This window comes from Vulpes lagopus, chromosome 7 (assembly GCF_018345385.1).
Source record: "Vulpes lagopus strain Blue_001 chromosome 7, ASM1834538v1, whole genome shotgun sequence".
In the NCBI taxonomy this organism is placed as follows: domain Eukaryota; kingdom Metazoa; phylum Chordata; class Mammalia; order Carnivora; family Canidae; genus Vulpes; species Vulpes lagopus.
In genome coordinates, this window is record NC_054830.1 from 27,106,919 (window position 1) to 27,125,877 (window position 18,959).

The 18,959-nt window shown below is 43.1% G+C and overlaps 1 protein-coding gene across 9 annotated transcripts in view; it reads right to left on the reverse strand.

The window, feature by feature from the left end:
* Positions 1–8,041: 8,041 nt before the first annotated feature.
* Positions 8,042–18,959, reverse strand: part of FHIT (fragile histidine triad diadenosine triphosphatase) — a 1,370,758-nt gene continuing 1,359,840 nt past the window's right edge. For all 9 annotated transcript variants that reach the window (XM_041762987.1, XM_041762984.1, XM_041762986.1 and 6 more), the window contains one exon: positions 8,042–8,347. The gene's annotated coding sequence lies outside the window, so the exon portion shown is untranslated. The remainder of the gene's footprint in view (positions 8,348–18,959) is intronic.

The following is an 18,959-nucleotide window of genomic DNA, read 5'->3' on the forward strand; positions in this document are numbered from 1 at the left end:
ACAGTCTACAGTGAGATGGCTGCATCCACCATTTGGCTCTGCCCCATATAGGTTGAGTGACCTTGAACAACTCTGAGCCTGTTATTGAACATTTCTGAGCTTCAGTTTTATCCTACTCCTATCTCACAAGATAGGATTAAGAGTGAAAAAAACATGGAAAGCAATTAACATAAGATCTGGCATCTAATATGTGCTCAATAAATCTCACCTACTATGATTTTATCTTATTAGTACTTGATCTGTGATATGCACAGAAAGGATAAAAAAAGATTTCAATATGAGAAAACTATCTGGGTCCTATAGCTTCTGCAAACTGTCATTGAGTCAACAGAGCCTTGGGGAAAGGTTTGGCTTCTATTAATTTCTCTGTTGGCCTTCATTACATAAAATTAATTATATATACTCATACAGAAATGCTAATGAATATTTAGTTCATTTCCATCGAAGAATCAACAGAACTTAGTGGTTAAGACCAAGACTTTTGGTGCAAAACAAACATAAATATGAGGCTGGTTCTGTCACTTAACTAACTGTAATCTTGGACAAGTTACTTAACTTCTCCAGTCTCGATTTCCTAGTCTGTAAAATGGGAGGAATAATAGGCTTCATCCCTCTGGGTTGTTGTGAAGATTAGTTGGTTGTTCAAAGTAAAGCAACACGTTTGCTCCATGAAAAGAGGTCCTCCACCTCCACCACCATCAGCATCATTTACAAAGACCCTTATCAAGAGGTGTGTTCCTGTGCTCTGCATACTTTATGGAAAGATAGTTTTGCTGGGTTTGCCTTTTTCTTACAAAAAATGGCTGTGCAATAAAATGACTTCTATTACTATAAACTCTACTTACCAAAAGGGGCTCTACCAGACAGCAGAGAGAAGCTTGGGTTGGAAGAATTGGTGGAAGGGGACAGAGTGACTTTCTCAGGTTACTTAAGACTGTGACTGTTCCAGAATCCTTGGGTGTGGGGCTTAGTGGTGTGTGTGGGGGTGGGTGCATCACCAAATTCCTTTTGTTGGATTTACTTTTTTTATCCTTTCTGTGCATATCACAGATCAAGTACTAATAAGATAAAATCATAGTAGGTGAGATTTATTGAGCACATATTAGATGCCAGATCTTATGTTAATTGCTTTCCATGTTTTTTTCACTCTCAATCCTCACTCTCTTGTGAGATAGGAGTAGGAGAAAACTGAAGCTCAGAAATGTTCAATAACAGGCTCAGAGTTGTTCAAGGTCACTCAACCTATATGGGGCAGAGCCAAATGGTGGATGCAGCCATCTCACTGTAGACTGTAGAGCCCACACTAGGATCTGCTCCATTCTTCTCAATTTTTTAGACCTATGGTTATGGAGGTTTAGATTTTCTACCTTGAAGTTGGGCCTTCCCTTTTCTTCTATGGCAAATGCTGGTAAAACTCAAAAGCACCATTTGTTTCTTCCTGCTTATTCATTCTTTTTACAGAATAGCAGGAAAATGGAGGGAAGCACTATCAAAGGCATTTCTGTTCAAAGGGAAAACTCCTCAATGATCACTATTACCGTTGCAAGTTCCTTCTGCTGCTTTGACAGTATAATCATTTTCCTCTCCTTGATTTTTGCCTGTTTCCCTGAGGCACCTGAACCTGAGCTAGTTTCCCCCTTTTCAAGATGTGCCTGTTGATTAGAAAGCATTAGGGGAGACTCAGCATGGCTTTGGAGTATGGGCAGGGCACAGCCAGGCACCACAGAGCTGAGTCTGAGTTTTGCCACCAGTGGGAGGCATAGCACTGCTGGGACAGGGGAGGATTTTTGGAGGTCCGTGGACAAAACATCCAAAAAGCCCCATTAAATCATAAGGTGAGAAGTTGTTCCCTTTCTACTTCTCTTTCAGTCCTCAAGGAGCAGGACTCTGTCTGGTGCTAGCGTATTTTAACACCTCTCTAACACTTACTAATGTCCCTTTATAATAAAGTGAGAAGGCAGGTCTCAGAGGCAGGGCTTTCAGCAGCTCACAGTACTCGCTAGGATTTAATAGCTTTGTATTCATCCTTATGGATAGCTTCTGTTTATGCAAGGGACACTGGTTTTCCATTTGCTACAGTAATTTTAAGTTTCCTTGAACAAATATAAGTATAAATGAGAGTTAAGTTAAATGAAATATATTAATAACATAGGCATGTACTTATGACAAACACGTAGAAGGTTGGGAAAGGTTACCAAGAACTAAAGTTTGGGAAGATTGTGCTTGGTGCAAGGCCGTACTTTCCCTCTTGTGGGCTTACTTCTAAGGTGGAGCCACTTTCTCTTGAAGTCAGATGGCTCCAGGAATCAGTCTGTGAGAGACTGTCTGAATACCAAAGGCCAAGCTCTCCAGAGGGATAAAAAGATGATGCCACGAGATATTTTAGCTCTAATCTTTGGTTGTGAATGAAAGAGTTCCACTGGGTTCCATCTCCAGAAGAGTCAGGGCAGCAAGGAGATGGGACTTCGGAGTTTGGTCTACTGGGGTTTATATCTTAGTGAGGAGAGTATCATTATAGATTCTAGATTCACATCATTGGGGTTCAACTCTGAGCTTTGACACTAACTGGGTAACCATGAGCAAGTCACTCATTCTTGTGCTGCAATTTTCCCATCTGTAAAATGGAATAATAATAACTTTTAGGGTAGTTGTGCAGATTGAAATAACAATATAGAGTGCCTAGAAAAAAGTACCTGAAACATTATCTTGTGGTAAGTACCCAATAAATATCAGGTACTATTATTATTGTTGTTGTTGCCATTGCCATCCCACCTTGGGTAATATCTTCTCTGAGCCTCATTTCTCTTGTTGGTAAAATCAGAGTAGTATGATCTGCCTCAAAAGGTACATGGCTGATGCATAATTAATGCAGGCTTCCTACCATTCTCTTCTCCTGAAATGTGAGGTAGGTAAACGAATGCAAACTTCTAAAGGTAGAAGTAACATGGCTTTTTTTTTTACCTTACTTAATTTTGACTAGGATCCCAACCACAACGGGATTTTTGAGTGCAGATGCCTGCCTGTACTCCAGGTCATTGGCAAGGCTCGATATCCACAGCCGTGAGAGGCAGCTATGAATGTCAGTCATTCAAAACGGGACCTTTGACTTATGATGGAGTTGTTTGACTAACAAGGCCAAAGTCACTCCATTTGTAAGACTCCTTTTGAATAACCATATTCCACTGATAGCATGGGTGAGCTCCTTTTCTCCTAAGATAGAAGTCTTAAACGTTTAAGTCTTCAGCAAGTAAGCCCCATTTTAAACCCCTGCTGCTTCCCATGGCTGAAGTTAGCACCATTTTATTAAGTTGGTAGTGAGCTATAGCTGCCCCACTTTCCCTTTGTTCATCTATCGATCTAAACTAATCACTTAATTAGCCAGACAAGAAGTCTTCTGTGGTGTTAAATAACTCCAGAAACCTACTGGAGATGCTTGAGTGGACCGATTGGATTTAACTTGCAGTTCATTACCTCTAGACTAAGATATGTTAAACTTAGGACCTGAAAAACAAACTGGATTCTGTACTGAGAATAAATTCTGTTTACTTACAGGAAAAAAAAAATTCCCTTAAGCTAGTGGTTTTCAGAGTATGGGCCCCAACACACCAGTATCAACATCACCTGGGAACATGTCAGGCCCCACTCCAGAGTTATCAGAAACTCTGGAAGTAGGGCCTTGCAATCACTTTTAACCTGTCCTCCCAGTGATACTTAGGGAGAACTGCTGCTTTAGGCTGTCTCTCAGGGTTGAGGACTTATTTTTGTGGGCTTACCTTCTAGCAGAGAGAATAAAAGGGGGGAAGGGAAGAGGAAAAGTAGGGGGGGATGGGAGCTGAGCAACCCGGATAGGAAGACTGTTTACTGAAGTATGACCTTGAACCAGCAGCCTGGAGCTCACTGGGAATCAGAGTATTAGTTCATGTCCTTCCTTAGGAATGGCATGGGATAGGGAGATGATCACCCCTGGCTAGGGAGACTATACAGAATGATCGGAGAGTGACCAAAGTGCTGCTTTACTGTAGAAATATGAAAGGACAGTGGGACATTTCCAGGGTGACCTAAAGAGCACAAGAAAGCCTCAGCTATTCTCAAAGGGCTGCCCCAGAACGGATACACAGAGGGTCCTTAGACTTTGACTTGACAAAGACTGAACCTTAGGAGGTTGGTTTTCCCCAGATAATTTTGATCTGGAATATGTAGGTGTGTTTTTTAGTTGTGGTTTGTAGGGAAAATCAGGAGTTAGCCATAGGGCATCAACTGTTCCCTCTTGTCCTGTCTTCTGAGAAGCAGCTTGGCTTAGGGGAAAGAGCTCCAGGCTTTAGGTCATGTACATGTGTTCTTACTAGTGTCTGGCCTTAAGTGACTCACAAACTCTGAACTGCAGGCCCCTCAGTTCTCAGAAGGAGAATAATAGTTACTTCCAGATGATTTTTTCAACATTGTAGCATGGGCATCTAGTACATACAGTACTTCACACACAGTAGTGGTTGGATAAAAATTTGTTTAAAAGAAAGGGAATGGAAGAAAGGAAAATGGGTTGATTTTTGTGAGGCTTATATGAAATGGTGCTTTGTGAATACCTGGCATAATGCTCGGTACAGAGATACTCTGCAAGTAGTATCTCATGAGGAGAAGAGGAAGAGATGACTGGATTCAGAAAACCATCTTCTAGGCACCTGCAATTGGGACCATATTCTTGCTGAAATTAGCTTTGTTCTTCCCATTCCTCTTCTTCTGCAATCCATGGTTACTCCCCTTTCTAGCTACACCTCAGGGGCCCCTCACTTTTGGTTGCTGAAACTACAGCCTTTAATTTTATGTATAGTATAGATGGTCAAAATGTTTGCAGAACTGAAATGAACTGCAAGTGTATGACCATGCTTGAGAGTTGTAGGTGGTGGTGATTTCAAGTAGGACTTATGGGTTTTTAATCCCTGTAACTAAATAGTTGCATGGTAATTATTTTACATTGTTCTATTTCTAGGATAGGTAATCATTAACCTTTTGGTTAACACATTTGTCTCACAGAGTAATCATTTCTAGTAATACTCTTCCTGTATGTTTTTAAGTTATAGAAATGTCATTAGTTGCTTTCATTTACATGATTAAGGGAATGGTCTCACCTTGAGAATGTTTAAATATTCCCTGCCTTTCCTTAACTATCCCTTTCCCTTTGAACATCAGTACAAAGGACCAACCTACCAACTTGATAGTTCAGGAGAGAAATTGGAAATGGTATTTATTAAATTTGTTGAGAGCCCTTCGTTATTGATTATTCCCCGAAAAGCACAGGGTTTTGGGAATAAGACCTGAGTTGATCCCAAATGCATCTATTATCAACTTTGTGACCTTGATCAAGTAACCTAGCCTTTCTGAGCCTAAATCTCCACATATATTGTATGGGGATCTTCTATGGATTAAACAAAATAATATTGGCAAATGTATCTACAATGCAAATGTATCTACAATAAATACACAACAAGAAGTTTGTTTCCTTCTTTCACTAACTTGTTGGGCAGTTATACTCCATAACTATAGAGTGGTGGAAGAAGTAGGTACGTGCCCAGATCTAGTTTCAAGCTTGGATACAAGGGATGGATGAGAGACATTTCCATGTCATGAGACCCATAACTCCTTCACACCATCTGAAAGAATTGATATAGTTTGAGAAGTACTGTTCTATAACTGGGTCAGCCGTGGTGGAGATAATCGTGGGGAAAGTTCCTTTCAAGCTCTTTGCCAAAAACAGAGAGTCATTCTCTTCTGCCATTTGGAGTTTGATTATAGATGGGCCATTCCTTATCTTTATTGTTCCTAGAGGAACAATAAAGGAATTGTTGTTCCTAGGAATTGTTCCTAGAGTTTGAAAAATGAACACACACAGTTAAGTAGGGGACATCTTCCTTCAGAATGTTGTCCATGCAGAGACTGGCTGCTGTGCTATTGTCATCTGACAAGCACAATGGAAATGGACTCCCGTATATCTGTAATTATCCATTGTTTACCATAATATCAATAGCTTTCCACCTCTTGAACAAAAACAAAACAACCTAGTAGTTATTTGTACCCAAGAGGAAATGAGAGAGAAAAATAAAGCTACTGCCAGGGACGTTGTTCTTCTGAATTTTCTCCATACAGATCAGACCCACTTCAGCAAATGGAGTAATAGTTGTTTTTCCCATATTGGTATCAGTAGGCTTTGTTAATTCTTGAAACATCTCTTAAAAGGCACTGTAAACAGCCCCTATTAGGTTATCATGCTTTCCTACCAGGCATGGATTCATGGGGCTGGAATGGAAGTAGAGCTTCAGGGCTGGCCTTCTGCACCCCTAGCCTCCACAGCCTCTACAGCCTCCAAACCATGGTAGAGTTATAGGAAGATGCTGAGCTGGTGAAATCCACGGGAGGAATGACTCTTGTAGGGTTTTAGAAGAAATACAAGAAATAGACTCTTGTAGGGTTTTAATTGGATAGGCAAAATGGAAAAGGCAACTGCTCATAGGTTTGCAGTATCACTCAACTGTTTCATCAGTGACTGTTTATTCACTTCATTGATTGAAAACCGATGAGTAAAATGTAGCCCCAAAGCCAGAGGCCTGGTCTTCTTGTGACATTTGCTATTAAAACTGAGATGGAATTGGTGTCTGACCTTCTGAGGATAAGAAAAACTGGTATTTTTAGGGCTTTTCTTTGGACCACAAATCAGCATCCTTTGAGCTGGGGGAAATCACAAGTACTTGCCATCTTCCCTCACTGGCATTTTATCTTCTGAACACATCCCGTTTAGATTGCAGTGTGCAGTGCTTTTTTTCCTTTCAGCTAAGAAAGAAGCGTCTCAGACCAGGCTTGGGAATGAGAGGCTTTGTGGTCTCAAGACGGCATTTGCCAAATAATTGTCAATAAATAGAACTTTGGCAAAGACATATAAGAAGATTTGAAAGAAGATGTGATTGTCATACCCAGTCTATTGGCTTATACTAGATCAGAAAGAGTCAAACACCAAATGTCCTAAGGAGTGGGTTAGATGGTGCCCTCCTCCTACAAGATACATCTATATCAAATCCCTGGAACCTATAAATGTTTTCTTATTTTGAAAAAGGGTCTTTGCAGATGTAATTAAGTTAAGGATATTAAGACCATGAGAACATCATTCTGGATTATGTGAGTGGGCCCTTAATCCAATGACAAGCATCCTTAGAAGAGATACACAGAGGTGACACACATAAGAGGGGGAAGGTATAAACAGATTTTTCTTGAGTTTTGTCAGAAAACCTAAAATTTACCAAGCAGCTACAAGCACCTAGGAGAGATTCTCCCAAAGCCTCTGGATGGAGCAGGGATTCACTGGATTTTGTACTTATGAACCTCCAGAACTGTGAGGAGACACATTTCTGTTGTTTTAAGTAACCCAGTTTGTGGTAATTTGTTGCAGCACTCGTAGGAAACTAATGCACCGTATGTCGATGATAGTGTCGGGGTCAAGGAGTAGCCCATAAGCCAAAAGAGATTCTAAGGAAGCTTTTTGTGGTTCTTTATTGCAGTGCCATTGATATGTTTTATTTTTCTCTGTAAACTCGAGTCTCCCCTTTTATTAATATACCACAGGAAAGAAAGAGCCTACTTCTGTCATCCTTCCTTAAAGGAATTCACTATTACGGGCAAGGGGCATGCTTCCTCAGCCAACATCAAGAGCTTATCCATTCCCTTTCGTTACATTCCTACCACTCAAATAGCCCAGTCCAAGGTGTCCAATCACGTTATTACATGTTTATTAGATTCCTGAAGCCCATTTTGCCATCTTAAGCTCTTTCAGCTCTGCCTCTCTGCACCCAAGGCAGGAGGAGAATACAGCCAAGGAAGGGTTATGCATTTCTTGCTCTGTTTTGTTCACTTCCAAAATGGAAACTCTAAATTTTATCTCAGCTTTAACAAACCTTTGGTTACAGGAAGCATGGTAGTTCTAAAAGATTGACTTCCTCCGTTATGCCTTTCAGAGGCCCCAAAATATCAATTTTTTAAGTTACCCAACACACAAGATAAATATTTTAAGTACCATTTTATTTCCATCCAGGCCAAGGGACAATTTAGAAAAGGTTCTATTCTAAGTACATAGCCCAGGAAGTGTGGAAGGAAGTGTCGATGCTGTTATTTTGAAGTTAGCCTGTCAGTCATCATGATTGAAACATAACCCCGATGGCTTCCACAAGTGTAATAAAATGCTTCGCAAAAGGTTGCAGAATTGTAGGATGTAATAAAGTCTGCTTAGCTTCATTTCCAGTGCCGCAGAGTCCTAGAGAACGAGGCTCATTTCCTTATGCCTTGGGATTTGTTCAAGTTACTTTCATGCCTGGAAATGACAGAACATAAAAACAGACATTTAGTTAGAACCAATAGCATTTGGTGAGTTACGGCAATAAACAAAATGTTAGTTTGCTTACTGCTAATCTGTTAGATTGCCACTAACAATTTATGAGAAGTGATATAGATGTGGACAGAATATGTGAAATAGGTGGGTTCCAACCCTGCTGATGTCTGTACTCCCTGGATCCCCACATTTTCTGTGGCTTCCGTTCACACTCCATGCCCTAGAGGTCACCCCATGGCCTCTTAAGAATCTATCTTATGGACACGAGTCTCACATACAAATGAAGCCAATTTAGTCCTTTATTAATTAGGTAAGAATAGATTCTCTAGCATAGCCATTCCCAGAATTACCTGGTGAGCTTGTTAAAAACACAGATCTCTCGACTCTGTCTCCCACATTCTGACTCAGCAGGTCTGGAGAGAGGCCCGAAAATCTCTGCTTTTTAATGAGCTCTCCGTAAGAGTCTGAGATTTGGGGAATTATCGAGCTACTCTGTAACAGGCAGTGTTAGCTTTGCTTCAAGCTAAGTTACCTTGAGGATTTGGGCTAGAACTAAAACAAATGATTTCCACTCATAAAATATGAAAGGGGGGGGGGGCGGGCGTTAATCTTGGAAGGAAAGAAAAATCCCCAGATCATACAAATGCATTTCCTAGCCCTGGCATTCTCCCTCCACCCCAAAGGAGAACCTGTTGGAACCTTGGCTTCTGGGCCTTAATTATTGGTATCAGTAAATGGGAGTGGTTGGGAACTGAGGCTCCCGGCTTGGAGGACATTGGGAAAGGCAGACAGCTCCAGGAAAGAGAAAATTAAACAGGAGGGGGAGGAAAGATGAGAATTTTTGGGCTAGGGATCTTAATATTGAGGGAAGGTTGGAAGAAAGGGTGCTGGAAGATGTTTGGCGGAGCTACTGTGGGTGTGATGTGGGAAGAGGTTTTGAGGAACTTTGTTGAGAAGCACAAATGGACTCCTTCCATGTTTTCGAAAGACTTCTAGTATCAATTTACATTGCTTTTCACTTCCTGTTTGCTATTCCTGTGCTAAGTGGATGGCTCTGTGTGCAACACTCCAGGCACCGATCTGGGAGGCTGAGCTGCAATGACTCTTTCTAGGGCCGGTGTGAGGTTCAAGGGCATCCCCAGTACCTGAGTGAGGAGACACTGGCACACAGAGAGTTTTTAGTGAGTCTAACATTATGCTTGTTCTAGAAGGACATAACAAGATGCTTGTTCCCGAAGGACATAACAAGATCGGAGAGCAGAGGGCAGGCAGGGCATCCCTTGGGAATCATATCTGGTCCCTTCCAGGACCCAGAACATAGAAGCCTAGCCACTTCTGCTTCAGCCTTCACATTTGAGCTTAGACTCCACTGCCTCTCCCCCACCTCACATCTACGGATGTCTGTAAGCGAGGGGTGGAAAGTGGGGTGTATCTACCAGTCAGTTTGCAGCCCCACCCCACCCCCAGAGATGGGGACCTATCTCATCTCTATATGACATTGAGACTGTTCTCTATTGTACCCAGCACCACCCATCTTGTCTGGACATACAGGTCATCTCCCGATCATTCATCATTTTCCTTGGCCTTGAACAATTATTGACTTTGAGTCAGAGGCACCTGTGCAGGCCTGAAAATGGATGTGCCCTTTCTTTTCCTCCGCCTCATCTGTCTAGGGCAGATTTATGTCCTAGGAGAAGTTTCCCTCAGTTTTATTTTTGGTCTTTTGAACGTCGTGGCCCCGTGTTATTTGCCGCACCCGCCCGCCCCGACACCAGCCCTGTAATTTCTGAATTTCCATGGAAGCCTCTATCTGTACAGCAGCAGGCTTTCCTTCAGTCAAATGACAATGACAGTGCTTCTGTGGCACATCCCTCACGCAGCTCTGGCATGCAAACTGTCGGCCTCGCTTCTGAAGGCCTGGGTGCAGCAGTTCCTTTTCTCCAACCAGCCCAGAAAGCTGGTGGGCAGCAGCGTCTGCTTCTCGAGGCCGAGCACGGTGAGGGACCGTGTGGGGCTCTGAGGAGCCCTGGGTCTGAAGTCCACCCGGCCTCGTGACCCACCGCCTGTGTGCGTGCAGGTGCTGGGAGGCGTGTGGCTGGGGTGAGGCTGCAGCGGTCAAGGCCCACAAGCCCTTGGAGCAAAGCCCTGCACGCTGTAAGCACTCACTAATGTTAGCCCCTGCTCTTGTCACCACCGTGATGCTTTTTTTTCCCCTCTGCATCACACTGCCCGTCACAGCAAGTGAAAGTCAGAGCTTAGCGATGCAGCAAGAGATTCAGTGTTATCTGGGGAGAGGGCGCACCTGGGCAAGGTGCTCATCTTCCCATCTGCTCGGATGTCAGATGGCACATGCCCTTTGTGTCCCTAGCTCTCTTCCATAGCACCTTGAGACAGTGATGGTTTTTCAGTGCTACTTGGGTATATCAACAAATGTATTTACTGAAGTATGAGTAAGACCCGGAGGAGGTGCAAAGAGGCAAAAGGTGGTATCCTCAAGGCGCGGCTAGCCCCTGTGGGGAGACGCTTCACACAAGATGTGGCAAGCTGAGAGAGAAACTGGGTGCCAGGCAACCAGTCCAAGAGAATGTGGCCTCCTGGAGCTTCAAGAACAAAGAGCATGGGCCCAGAATGTCTGAAGTTTGCCCCATTGCCATGAACAGACGCTTTTCGTCTTCTTCTTTCTTCTTTCTTCTTCTTTTTTAAGATTTTATTTATTTATTCATGAGAGACACACAGAGAGAGAGGCAGAGGGAAAAGCAGGCTCCATTCAGGGAGCCCGACGTGGGACTCGATCCTGGGTCTCCAGGATCAGGCCCTGGGCTGAGGGCGGTGCTAAACCGCTGAGCCACCCGGGCTGCCCCAAACAGGTGCTTTTCAAATACTTCTATGTCTCTAATCTAGTGGCAGATGAATGGAGGATGACCCATCCCCTGGCCAGGCGGTGCTTGAGAAATACCAGAGTGTTCTGGAGTTCCTATCAGAGGTTTGTTTTGTAGGGTAGGGAGTGAAGGCAGAAGGGACACGCCATGACCCTGGACTGCAGAAGAGATTTTTGGAAAGGAGAGCTTCGAGTCTGTTAGGAAAATAAAAACATCTAATGGAGAAAGATTCAGTTTTGAGTAATATTGGCCGTGGGGTGTGTGCTGTAATCGTCTTGTCTGTCTCTCCCTGGATGCTTCAGGCAAGTCTTTTAAGTCGATTTGCGTTTTGTTGTCTTGATTTAGTGAGTACAGGGAGAAGCAGAGGTACCAAAGGAATCCCCCCATGGGTGAGAAGTCACACCGACTTCTTCTCCTTGAATGTACAGGTATCATTGTGCCCCATAAAGTCATTCTCCACAAAACAGGAGCAGAGTCCCCTGTTTTCAACAGATCCAGCCAACCTCTGCATGCATTCAAGCCAACATCTTTTTACTAGTGTGTCAGTGAAGGAGGCTTCTACCTCTTACCCTGTCCCCCCCTCTTCTCTGATAGGCCCGAAGGAGGAGTTTGTGCTTTGAAGCTAAGAAAATGGATCGCCGTCTCTCTCTTCTGTAGGTGAACCTGGAAGGGAGCTGGCCACCCTCAATCTAACTGACAATGCAATGCAAAAGGAACATTCAAGCCCACACACACTCAACACACCTTCCCCTTCTGTTTCTTGAAGGTTTGGTTTCTCAACTTGGCTATTCATTGGAATCACCTGGAGAGGTCTAAAAAAATGACCTGCCTTCATCCTACCCTCCAAGATTCTGATCTAATGGGTCTGAAGTGTGGCTTACACCTCTCGGGTGGCAGAGGTGGGCGGCAGGGGCAGGAATCATTGAATGTGAAAGCTGAGAGCTCCAACCCTGTCTCTGTTTTTGTTTTGTTTTGTTTTAAATTTTATTTATTCATGACAGAGAGATAGGCAGAGACATAGGCAGAGGAAGAAGCAGGCTCCCCTGGGGAGCCTGATGCAGGACTTGATCCCACCCTGAGCTGAAGGCAGACCTCAACCACTGAAGCACAGAGGCATCCCAACCCTGTCTCCTTTTTGATTCAGCGTCAAAGTGTACTCCCAATAAAATGCTCCAGCTGCCCCAAAGCAATTCAGGTGCTGGAGACAAATTTTGGTAAGTTTCAGATGCAAACGTCCAACTTCTAGTAGGGTTGCCTGTCTTCTGTGGTTCAGCAGAGCCACACATACCAGGCAAGTGTTGTCCTGCAAAGATAGTACTTCCTACCCATAAGGTTAAGTAAAAATCACCTGTTTTGCATCCATACCAGAGATGTCAGCCTGGGTCATGATCCTGGAGACCCAGGATTGAGTCCCGTGGCAGGCTACCTGCATGGAGCCTGCTTCTCCCTCTGCCTGTGTCTCTGCCTCTCTCTCTCTCTCTCTCTCTCTCTGTGTGTGTGTGTGTGTGTGTGTGTGTGTGTCTCTCTCTCTCATGAATAAATAAACAAAATCTTAAAAAAAAGAAAGAAAGAAATGGTTTTAAGTCACAGTGATCACACTCACCAGTGACACAAAGTCTTGAGACACAAATCTAAAATTCTTCTGTAACAGCTCTTCTTTTAAAACTCAGAGTTCCTAGCAGGCTAGAGATAGAGGGAGGTGGCCACGGAAAGCCATTCCGCTCACATGGAAAACAAGAGGGCCAATTTCCTACGGGCAGGCACCTCTGACCTCTGCTTTTCAGCTTTTTCTTAATAAACTGGTCTCTGAAATTGGATGACAAAAGTTGCTGATGGTGACCTCTTAGAGTGAGTGGGGAAAGGGGGAGCTGGGGGAGAAATGGCAGGGGACAGAGAGCCACTGTGATGAGTAACTTTGAGGCGACGCAATCCTCCTTCCATCTAGAGCTGGGAGGGGTTACCCCGAAGCACAGAGGCCAGACACCGAGTGGTGAGAGGACAGACTTGAGAGAGCGGGGTGACCTTGTGCCAAGTTTCCTAACTCAAAGCCATTCCGCTGTGCTGGGCCACGCACACTGATTAACACCACAGCATCCTCTGATGAGCAAGTGTCCATTCAGGGCCTCTGAGGCCCCCCTGGTGCCCAGTCCCGACTTCGTGCATCCTCGAGGGCACGGAGCACAGCTCTGGCCCCGCTCAGGAGGGGGGATGCCATGTGCCTCTGCAGCAGCATTGGGGCTCACCCGGTGGCTGTCCTTTATAGAGTGGCCACAGCCTCGGCATTGTCAGTTTTCTCTTTGAAGGGATAAATCAAACACTAAGAACAGCAAACACACAAGAAAGATGATGCCCAAGCTTGTAGCTGTGAGTGATTTACGGAGACCCTGCAGGGCTTAGCGCTTCCTTTATCCCACTGTCTCCTGACAAGTGAAGCTGCGAAGCCTTTGAGGCTTGAGGGGGGGACTTAGGAGGAAGAGCAGAGCAAACCCACTCCCGACGAATTTGTGGTACCCCTTGAGCGTTTCCTGGTCGCCCACTTGAGACCAGTAAGGCCTCTGTCTTCCACGTTTGTCCCTCTTACACCCCCTTCCCTGTATCTGTACCCAGCAAAGACTCTCCTTAAAAGGCTTTCTCGTTCTGCGGGAGCTTATGAAGAACAGGCTTTATTTGTCTCTAAATCTTCAGCTCATATTACTTTTCCCTGAGACTCAGTTGAAATGAAAAAGGATTACTTTATATTTACTTGCGTCTTTCGTGAGAGAAACTAATTTTGAGAAAGAAAGTCCCTACAATGTGAAATACTTTCCCTTCTTCCCGACTCTCCAAAGGGGCAAAAGGAAAGCGAAAAGGTATACATGCTTTGTCATTTACTTTGTCTGACAGCTTCTTCTTATCATGCGTTTGAGGGTGACCTTCCTCCCGCATATTCCTTCGCTCTACTTGTGCTCTCCTGTTATAATAGAATTTTGGAGCCAAGTATGGAGCAGGCTACCTTTGATAATTAATGGCTCTGCGAGTCTGCTGAGTGTGTTATTTAATTAATGGCACTTGTGTCTGGAGTGTGTACAACTCTGTGGTTGAATAAAAGGTGTATTTGCTGAGGGATTATAGACAAATACTCAAGGATCGTCACATTGAGAATTTGTCAGGGTTCAGCACATTAAACAGCCTAATGGGGTTATTATATTTTTTGTTCTCTGCCATTTAAAAGGTACTGAAGTTGGTATAACTCTGTCCTTTTTGCCTTGCATGTGAGTTTAGATTACAATCCAAAAAATCCTTGGGCTAATGGATAAAAATCTATAACCTGGGGCAGGGCCTTGCATCAAAAACAAAAAGATGGGATCTTGAAGGCTCTAGAGTATGAAAGTGACAGTTAGTAAGTTCCACTTTGCTTTGATGACTCACAAAGAGACTAACCTGAATTACATTCAAGTTCTGCTTGGGACCAAAAGATCAAAGGTTGAAAACTGGCAAGAAAAGACTGCTGAAGGCTGCTGGGAACACAGAATATTTCACACTACCCTGCTTTTTCTGAGATTCTTTCTCATACCTAGAATGAGATGCAGATAAAAAGACAGAGATGAACACATCTGTGCAGAGACATCCAAAGTCCATTCAGGGAAATCTCTATGGAGTTATCTCTATGGGTGTTCAGATAGAGACTCCAATAGGAAGGGTCCGGTTTTAAGCTTTTATTGTCACTCTCTGCCTGGACATGTTATATTTGCTCTCTTATATTTGCTCTTTGTAAAATAGTAGATTGACTCGCTTCCAGCCCAAAGATGCTCAGAATGCTTTTCTCAGTAGGGACATGGAAGCTGACTCTCCCACTGATAGAAGAGATAGTGAACGCTCACTTTAAGGACTCGAGGATTATTTTTTTCAGGAGGAGACTCCTTGTTGGGCATATAAACGTGCCTGGCGAGAGGGCTAGAAGGCTCACACAATCTCCAAAGCCCAGCTAGATGGTCCAGGGGACAAGACTCAAGCCAGGATCCTGGCTTCTTCCTTGCTCCGTCCCATCAGAGGCCTTTCCACTCATGGCAGATAGTGAAAACAGAGGCTCCCGCACACAAAGTTCAAGTGGAGCGAGGAGAGAGGTCCTAAAGGCTGTGCTCAGCAGGGGAAGCCATCTATCCCGAGCATCTGCCAGCCAGCTCTTGTGCTGAGGGGTGTACATCTTATGTACAGAAACCTCATATAGTCTTCACCTCAGCCCCATAAGGTAGATATCATAACCCCAGTTTTCCAGCTGGGAAAGGGTCACATATAAGTGCAAGATTGGAACCAGATGTGCTTAATTCCAGAGCTCAATCTCTTTACAGCTGCAGTGGCCAATAGGGCATCTACTAGCCACACCCAACTAATGGCACTGAAAAATGTGACTTGAGATGTGCAGAAAGTAGAAAACAATGACTAGGTTTCAAAGATTCTAAAGAATATAAAATTGCTCAATCATTTCTTATATTTTTATATTATAAAGATTAATATTTGGATATATTGAGTTAAACATTATTATATAAACTTATAAGTAATATAATAATTATTATAGTAATTATTATATTACTTAAAATTATTAAGTATTAATTTAAGCAGTCCTTAATTTCCTAAATTTCCCTGCTGGGGAAATGTGGCTCACATTCTGTTCCTATGGGACAGCACTGCTCTGTGACAGTATCCTGGACTGAAGCTCTGGAGTGAGCACACAGTGAAACTGCCCAGGTGCAGGGAGACAGGGGGCTCTGTGAGCATCTCAAGAGTTAATTTAGTATTTAGTATTTAAGAACATGAGCTCTGGTTCAAGTTAGATCTGTGACTTATTTGCTGTGTAACCTTGATCAAGTTACTTTGCCTATTCATGCCTCAGTTCCATTACGTACAGAACAGGAACTTAACTCTATATCTACCTCGTAGAGTTGTTATGAGAACTCCGGATGATACAGGTAAGACACCTCTACAATCTAAAGAAATGTCAGCAAGTAAGTTGAACACTTATGATACGCCAGGAGCTGTTCCAAGTGCTAGAGACAATGACCCTGTCCTTAGATTCTTACTTGCTAGTGGAGGATGCAGACAAGCAAATAAATCTATAATATGATGACAGATGATGATGAACACTATTAAGAAAAATAAGAGAAAAAAATAAAAATAAGAGAAGTTTAAGGGAAAGAAGGAAACAGGGCCACTACTTTAGACTGGGCACTTGGGGAAGGCCTTTTGGAGCAGGTGACATCTGATTAAATCCTGACTGGAGGGAGAAAAGGAAGGAATTTCAGGCAGAAGAGGACAAGTGGTGCCAGGGCCCCGAAGTAAGGGTATGTTTGATGTGATCTGGTAACAGCAAGGAAGCAGGGATGCTGGAAGAACAAGTGTAGGAGAGAGACATGGAAGATGAGATTGGATTTTATCTATGTCCTTTATTGTGGCCACCAAAACTTCTTGTGATTAGGCCCTGGCTGGCTTCCTCAAGTATGAAAGAGGGACATAAGCTAGCTTGCCATTTAAAGGAATTTCCTATTTTAACATGTTCATTCTTTTGTATGACCTTGGATAAGTTTGGGGAATATCCAAGGATATTCTAATGGAATATATAGATATATATTTTAAGAGTCATAGCAAACACTTGACATATGATATGCTATATATAGAAGTTGTATTTTTAACTGCAATATCACAAAAGCTTACCCAGAACGAGGGGAAGTTCTTAGACTTTACTGAAAATACTTTTCTTTTAAATTTTTGCACTACATTGCATTTCCATGGAGTCTCATTCTTTTAAAGGATTACAGAAATTAAAATTAACCGCATACAAGATCTTCCACCTTAAAAGAAAAAAAAAACTGCCCGGATAGATAACAGATCCTCGAGAAGAGAGTAATAAAACAGAACTTTGATAGGGGTGTCAAAGATAAATGCTGATTTTACTACAGTAGGCATATTCCTTGTTCCAAGTTGATAACTCTGGAACCTGCAGGAGCCACCAGAGAGTGGATAAGAGAGGGCACAGAGTTCCGAGAGCAGCCCAGAGTTCTGCAATGCCAAGAGAAAGCTTCCTTTTCCTAAAGCTAAAACTCTGGCTTATCATTTCTAATTAAAAAAATGATTCAAGCAGTATCATCGGCTTTCACTTCTTCAAAGCAATACCACACCGTCAGTTTGCAGCTTAGAATGCCAACAGTTCTAAACTTTTTGCGGGCCTCATTGGAACAAGATACAGAACTTTAGCAGAGGGAAAATTGCTATGAACATCTAATTACATTCAAAGCCATTTTTACCTGTCTTAAAGGAATGGAAATGATCTGCCAGTTTTTATAGACCTTCTTGACCTAAAGATATCTGCTGGCGGAAAGAGAATCCTCAATTGGGTTCTTTTAATGCTTTAATTATTACATGATCTATCATTTACGCACTGACTCACACACTTTGAAAAATCCCTTAAATACGCATTAAAATTGATTGGCTAATCCTCGACCGTGGGGTGGCTCTTGGAGGGCATGTAATTGTGTATGGGCGTGAGCGGGAGTTAGACACAATTGACACGGAGTCAACTGCTTTATGGTGGGATAAGGTAGAGAAATCAATTTGGTCACAGGTACTGTTGACATTGTACCACGAACTTGCACAGAATTCAGTCATATACTTCCGTGTTCTTAATTGAGTCTTATTGTTTCAGATTGACTGTCAGTTCCTCCAGGGCAGGAACTGATAGGATGCTTCACCTACTCGGCCTCAATGTTTGGCTCAAAATGGGATCTTGGGAAGCCCAGGTGGCTCAGTGGTTTAGCACCGCCTTGGCCCAGGGCCTGATCCTGGAGACCCAGGATCCAGTCCCATGTTGGGCTCCCTGCATGGAGCCTGCTTCTCCCTCTGCCTGTGCCTGTGCCCTGCCCCCCCTTCTCTCATGAATAAATAAAATCTTAAAAAAAAAAAATAGGATCTCAATAAATAGTTGGTGATTGAGTCCTAGACCCTTAAGGTTAAGAAGGTCCTCTAGGAAGCAAGTAGTCTATGCCCTTGTGGTAGGCAAGTAAGGAAACCCCAGTTCAAATAAGCCTCTGAGGAAAAGTGACATAATTACTGACTTTTTAACTGTGAAGAGTGGGCTGGATGAAGGAATTCATCCCCCCTCTTTCTTTTCATCTCACTTCTCTCTGGGGGCTTCTCTTGCATTAGACTTCTCCAATGATCCGGATGACTGCCAATAGTCTCAAATATGCATCATCTCTTCAAGGGCTTCTCTATGTCCATACACAGAATGGTAGAGAAGGACGTTAATAAACTGAGTGGGCATGGCCTGTGGATGAGATTGGCAGCTCCAAATTCAAATGTCTGCTACATCCCCTCCTATTTTCTGCTTGAATTTCTCAGCAAGCTTTTCAGTGTTTTGAAATCCAAGAGTTAATTTCAGATTCTAAATCCCTATCTTTAGAGGAAAGGGTCTTGAATAGAGCTGTTGGGAGTCCTCATTGATCCCAAGAATGCAACATTTAATGCATTATGGTCCAAGGTTGATTAGTTTTGATTCACTCCTAGTCATTGAATATAGTTTTAGCTTTTGGGAAAATATTCAATCTGTAACTATGGTTGCATAGATAAATAGGGGGCAGTATTGTCTCTTTAGTGGGGTTATGACAAGTGGATAAAGTGACCAAAGCCCTAGCACAGAAATTACCAAATTCTGGCTCCTTTCTTGAAATTAGCAAAGAAGCAAA